General features: G+C 45.4%; 1 non-coding gene across 1 annotated transcript; it reads left to right on the plus strand.

The window, feature by feature from the left end:
* Nucleotides 1-6,793: 6,793 nt before the first annotated feature.
* On the plus strand, nucleotides 6,794-6,876 carry Trnal-uaa (transfer RNA leucine (anticodon UAA)). The gene has a single exon. It is a non-coding gene; the product is annotated as a tRNA-Leu (tRNA).
* The last annotated feature ends 200 nt before the right edge of the window (nucleotides 6,877-7,076 follow it).

The following is a 7,076-nucleotide window of genomic DNA, read 5'->3' on the forward strand; positions in this document are numbered from 1 at the left end:
GAGACAAAGCGAACCGAGCTGAACCAGTGAGACGTTTCTATCAGCATCAGCTGGCATTTGTTTAAGGCTTTCCAACTCCAAAACAAACATAGAAACCGAGGCAGATCCTAAGGCAAACACCGTTTTCAATCAGATGGTCCCGAGCCGGTCCCGAAAACGAAGCTCGAACGGAAACAAAACGCAAGAATTAATTCCAACCGGTTCCGGCGTTATGGGTTCTCATAAATCATGGACCCCGAGGAGACTCCCGGCGTCTGGTGTACACACGGGGGTTCTTTTTCCTTTTCCTGCCGTGTGAATGTGTGCGCGGAGTGTAGTTTCGGGCTCCTCGTTTCATCGTCTCCACCGGTTCCGTTTCGGGAAGTTTTTCGTTTTTCCTTTTGCGATTGCTTTGCTTTCCAAAAGCTTCCCCGGAAGCAGGCCAACAAGGAAACCGGCCGCTGGGGGGGGAGGGGGGGGGGGCGCCAGAAATGGGTGAGAATCCAGGCCAGATTCGCATGACAGCGCTTACGGGGGTTTGTTTGGATACACGCACGAACGAGCGAGCGTATGAGTTCTGTAGGACGTGGAAAAACGAGACCAGAAGCGAGAAAAACCCAACCACGGGCAGCCCTTGGTTTGGCGTCCGAAAGATGTTCCGCAAAGAACGAATGCATACAACACACACACAGCGCACAGTACAGTACGGGCCAAGTACAGTTCATTTAAACGTGGCCGCCTTTTTTCCCGAACGTGTTGCAACCCAGAGCTGGTTTGAAACCCCCAAAAAGAAACAAATGCAAGATGGAGTAAACAGAAAATTCCCATATCCCAAAAGCTTGGCGAATCCGCGAACTCGCCCGTGTACGGTGGGCGAGGAAAAAAAAAAGGTTTGACGTAATGAACTTTTGCCATGCTGAGAGCGAGCACAATTCGCCACCGTCCACCCCACGGTCTCGGCCTGGATTTTTTTGTTTTTCCACCCGATTGTTCCATTGCAACGCATCGCGCAATAAATTTGGCACATTTTCCCTCCACCAGGGAGCAGCATCAGGCAGGTCGGTTGCATTTGTTTTTCGCCAAACGTGAGGTGAATGTGGCAACGGCACGGAGTTTCCCACACACATTCTGCCTGGGAACCTCATGCATATGCCGCAGCATAACAGGTTCGGACGCTTTGGCCAGCTGAACCGTTTGTTACCGAAAGAGATTAATCCCCGTGTCACATGCGCCGCTGGACGCACGCGAACACAATGCCGAGGGGGGGGGGGGGGGAAACACAATGGGTGGTTTGGAAAAACGGCAAACTACCGGACACCCGGGATCGTACGGTGATCGTACCGCCCGGAGAGGAAAATCTCCCCCGCGAAACAAAGCGTACCGGTGGGGCCATTTTTCCCGGTCATTTGCATTCGTCCGCCCGCCTGCGCGTCCATACTTTCTTTATTTCTTTCTTTCTTTTGTCGTTCGTGTCGAGCCATGCCGAGCCGGGATGTTTCGCCAGGACGGACCATTAAAGTCGCGGAGCGAAAATGGTGTACGCGGGCGTGCGCCGTGTTTTTCCTCAATTTATCGCTTTCGTGCATAATTTGCAGAAGGAAAGCGGCGGCCGAGGCAGTAAAACACTAATCTCGGGCCACAAAAATGGAACGCATTCGGCCACCAAAGATGGCAAAAGGGGGATTCAAGGTTTCGAAGCGCCATTTTCAACCTGGCACACCACACACACACACACACGTGTACATTTATGGCACAAAAGACGTTGGAGGGGTAAGACGCCAAGGTGCCGAAAATCAAAAAGGGAAACCGAAACGAGAAGTGCATTGACATTGTGCCGCACGCGCAACGCCGACGGATGCAGTATTTTTCGGTACGGTTATCAGTTTGCCGACGCCTTTCGGCTGATTTATTGTGGACGGCCGTGACGGGGTTGCGCCCGTTTTTGCTGCCGTTGTTTTGCTTTGCTGGCGGGCGAAAGTGTTCGCGGGGTTCGTTGGCACATTGTTTTCGATTGTTTTACCCGCGTGCGTTTCGATCAATTTGAATATGGAGCATAATGCATGGCGGATGAGTAAATCGAACGGCTGCGATTGCACACCGGTGGAGGGTGAGGGTGAGGTGTTTGGAATTTATTTTCTTATCGACGGAATCTTTCGACACTTTCCCCAGCAGGAGGCGATCGATGAAGATTAAGAAATTTCGCTGCGTTCAAAGTAACCTTTCTTTGTTTGATACTCATTATAAAAATTCATCACAATTAAAAGCAAAAGTTATCTTTAATTTTACAGCGCGCTTTACATTCATATTGCAAACAGATTATAAGAGAGGGAGATTTACAAAACAGTAGTGAACTTTTGAGCAAAACAAAACCTCACTTGTTAGGCTCACATATTTAATTATAAGAATTCCATTGTGACTCCAATGAATTAATAGTATAAAATATATTTAAGTATAAGGTAATGCTAATTTGAACTTAAACACAAGCTTCATACTACTATAGTATAACACCAAGGACTTTTAAAGCCAAAAGAGTCCAAAGCCTGAAAGCAATAAATCAAACATGAATAAGAGTAGATCAGCCTAGAGGAACAGAACATGCTATAAAACTACATTATTGTTGATACAAAATATATAATTTGAAAGGCTTTTCGTACTTGGCTACAACATAATCAATACCGACAACATTGTTGCTACCACCACTATTCAACTGATGATATTATTAAATCAATTGATATCAAATGTTTTCGTTATCAAAGTTTAAATATGCCTTATTTTCACATCATTTGAATAACACAAAATCGAACTGGAAATAAAGGATAACATGTTCAAAGTGACAATATTAATTTGAGGAAAAGTCCTTTTAAAAGTAGTTAAAAATAAAGCAAGTAGTTCTGCAATATTTAAATAGTTTATTGGACAAACTAGACGGTAACGTGTTGCAATAGATTGTGAAATGGCGTTGCTGGACTGCTCTTAAAGCTCATTTATTTAATACTCTCCTGTGATCAACAGGTTCCACCAAATTATCATAATTTTATAACCACCCAAATAAAGTCCAATCAAAATGCTCACAAATTTGCAGCCAAAAAGGAAAGACCGTTCGCATAATTTAGCTACAGCCCAAAACAGTTAATTTTTCGCACCGATTCGAACCAGCGTGCAAATTGCTTTGATGATGGTCAAAACAATATTTTCTGCGATTTAAGGCTCCATTTATGACACTTCCAAAGGCAACGTTAACAGTAGGGGTTGTTTTTGATAATTTACTGCCACAAGTTCTGGTCTAATGGTTCCATTCCATTCTTAGCACTGACTAAAATGCCCCCCCCGAGCGTTATTTTGTGGCAAAAATCTGTCGGGGTTTTGTGTTTTCTCTTCCCTCGATTGACATGTGAAGTGGTTGGCGTGGGTACCTCCGCGCATAATTTATTCACCACCCGGCGAAGAATGAGGTTAAGAAACCGTTCTTTTTAACGATCCCACGTGCCAGAACGAAGGAGTTACATTCGGGGTGTCGTTGCCCTGGCGTGAGTGAGGTTCATCTGTGGCATGAGGGTAGCCAAGAGTCGCGATCGCGATTGACATTCGAAGCACGTCATCCAGGCGCATCACGCACGATTCGCACAAAGCGTTCACGTTCCGATCGTGCGGCGTCGTGACTTGCTAATGCATCATGACCATCATCTCCACTCCGCTCCCACGATCGTCGACTGCCCCGCGAACGGATTAGGTCAATCGTGGCTTGTAATTTCTTCCACTTTAATTTCCCGTAATTTAATTCCTCGCTCGCTGCACCGAGGCGGGCCAGGATCCGAGGAGGCGAACCGATGCTGATAATCTATTTGTTTAATAAGGCGGCTGCCCACCATCGAAGCCGTGCGGAGAGCTTTCTGCAGCCGGAGACGCGGCATGTGCGGCAGTGTGCGGCTGAAGTTGATGATGATGATGATGGCGCAGGTTGTTGTGGCGTTGGTGAGCGGTGGTGGGAGGCGGAGAGTCGGCTGGCGGTGCACCATGGAACACCCGCAGGCGTAGGAGAAAGGCTCGCATCGATGACGCACTGTTTGGTGCGTTTTTGCTGCGGTTCGGGAACCCGCTGCGGAGCGACCATAATCTGCACGTTTGGCGAGGAGGAGGCCTTCGGAGGTCGCGCGGAAGGTGGTGGATCCCGAAGGAGCGAACCGAGGGGCTAGGAAGTATTAGTGCGTCAATGGCCTCGCGCAGATCCGTGTCCCGCAGGGAGGAAAAGACGACTCGCCGAGTTTGGCGCAGCGATACTCGCTCCAGCCGAAGGCTTTAATTGATAGCATCCAGAGATAGGATCTGCCGCTTTCCGCCATTTTGTGCGGCTTGCTATTTGTTTGTAAACAACGCCTTTAGCCGAAGACTTTAAGCAAAGTGTTTCACTAAGGTCACTTTCAAAACTATCCCTGTTTCTGGCGATATGCACTTGTATCCCTTTTATCACTTTCTAGCATCCAAAATAACCTCCCTGAAACGAAACTTCATTAGGAGTTCATTACTGGCGCCGGTTTTGCCACCGGAGTTCCCCCCAAAAGAACACCCCCATTTCTTAAAATATAACAAAACGTCGGACCTGTTGGATGGAGAATGGTTGGTTTCGGGTTTCGTCCGACAGAAATGCTGGAGGATATTTTAAGACAATTAATGCCCTCCTTCTTCTCCTCCTTAGGACCCAACCGACCACCTGAACAAACGGTGATTAATTTGACCATCAGAGTATGTTTCCAGCTAATTTATTTATCTATCTCAATGTATGCTGGTCTTTTATGTGCTTCTTTTGTTACTGCTCTTTGGTGGGTGGGTCTAAATAATGTTTATTTTTTTGCCAACAAACCAATGACGATGCCTCGCGATGAATTTTGTTCAACGGCCTTAAGCCGCTAAAGCTCATGCAGTGAGGTTATGTAAAGCGGAATTTCGGATTTTAGCATTTTGTTTAGCATTTTATTTGATTTAATTTTATTATTCTTTTGGAATATTTTCATTGTATCGCGTGGTTTGCCATTTAAGTGTTTGCCTAAAATATTTGTCAGTATAAATGTTTATTGGCAAACATTGGTACTTAACATGAATTATGCGCTTTTAATAACAAATTTAATTTTGCTTTTAATTAACAAATCGAATTATTGAGAAATAGTTTTTCATTCTTATACTAAACTAATTTCATTTAATATTTATTTTCTAATTCAAGGTGTTCCGAAATGTTTCTATTTATTTCAATTTGATGAAGAATATGGTGCAAGAAGAAGTATAAACGGTTGTCACCAATGTACCACAAAAACATCCAATGCCTTTCTTTCAGTACATACTGATGGTGATTCAAACCATGAAACAACACATTTTACGCATGTTGGAAAAGAACAATCAGTGTCTTGAATCATCATCATGGTTACTGTTTTTGAAAGAAATGATAAAGCACTCTGTTGTTGAAGGTGTCATGGAACTAACTCACGAAATTAAATAAACTCCTTGCATGAGTGAAAACGCTTAAACGCACAACGAACAGTAAAACAATCGCACATGAACAACCTGTCCATCAAATCTCAACTACTTAACATCATTAAACCGTCCATCAGTGATATCCCTGCGTTTCGTTGACCTTTACGTTAAACACGGTGGAAGAAAACTAGGAAAAGAGGTAAAGAGGCTGAGCGAGTACACCGGGAAAGATAATGGACGAACAGGCCGAAGAAAACACACGGGCGAAAGAGATCGTGCGCCGACGCAAACCCGGGTGCAAAGAACGGCCAGGAAAAATGGTTTTTCGATCGCCGGAACCGGCGTCGACCTTCATCAAGGCCAGACAAAATTAGATACCGGAGAAGAGGAGAAAGAGGGAGAGAGAGCGCAAAAAAGGAAAAACATTCCTTCCAACAAAACGAACGATGCCTGTCCGTCGGTTGATGATATGGGCGTCGTCGTTGCGTGGCTCAGATGTGGCGTGGGTTTTTACTTTATGTTCGGGAATGCTGCTCGTCTGGCACCGACTAACGGTTTCTGAGTGATGGGCTGATTTATGCTGGGGCGATCGTTGACGGGTTTTAAGCGTTTGGTTTTAGTGTTATTCGGTAAAATATGTAAATCCACCCGGGCAGTTGCATAACTATGCCCGAATTTTATTGAGGCTTTTTTACTGACCAAAAGTCACCCACTTTTACGATAATGAAGAACCGTCCTACCAACCGAAGCATCGGCTGGAATAACTGGAAAAATCTCGTTATTCGATAAGCTCAAACTAGGTCCATCTCCCCAAAATACCTAAACTCCCACGATGTAGCGCTCAAACACGTGATTCATGATTTGATCTTTTCTCCCACCATCTCGTCCCTCTTCCACGCGGCTCCAGAAGAATGAAATTACGACGCAATCGGCGGCCGGCTAACCGAAGAAGATGCTCTCATGGCATTTCCCAACCTGCCCGATTGGATTGCTGATTTGGTTCGGCTGCTTTTCCACGCTCGTACACGCAAGTAAGTATTTGGGAGGGGTAAAATAAATTCTCACCAATGGCGGTGATCACAAAGAGTGATTTCTGTTAAGGGTAAAAAAAAGAAGCAACCGAAGGTGGTGCTGTGGAGTTTGATATTATGCTGGTGCGGCCATCACTTGGGCAATCGGTTGGTATTTAAGCTTTGCTTTTGATTTCTTTTGCTGACTGCACCGTGTGACCGGCAGACGAACGATGAAACGTCAATTCGTCATCCGGAGAGTAATTGCGGTCGTTGATTTTCGAAATCTTTTGTGCAGTACAGCATCACCACAACCTACATGTGTGTACTTTGTGTTGTGCGTCAGAATGGCCGAGTGGTTAAGGCGCCAGATTTAAGCTCTGGTTCTTGTGAAATATCGTGGGTTCGAACCCCACTTCTGACTACCGTTGAAGGTTCTTTCGTTTTGTTTCCTTCCCGTTTGGTAGTATTGTCAGTTAAGTAGACCGAGACGGGGACTCAGAGGCTATCAAATGTCGCTCTTAGGGCTCTTCCCAATTCAACCTTGTGTACTTTAAATTTCTAACTCGTATATCGGTGATTGACACTTCGGCAGGAATGTCTTAAACATTAACATAATCAAAA

This window comes from Anopheles coustani, chromosome 2, assembly GCF_943734705.1.
Source record: "Anopheles coustani chromosome 2, idAnoCousDA_361_x.2, whole genome shotgun sequence".
NCBI classification, from domain to species: domain Eukaryota; kingdom Metazoa; phylum Arthropoda; class Insecta; order Diptera; family Culicidae; genus Anopheles; species Anopheles coustani.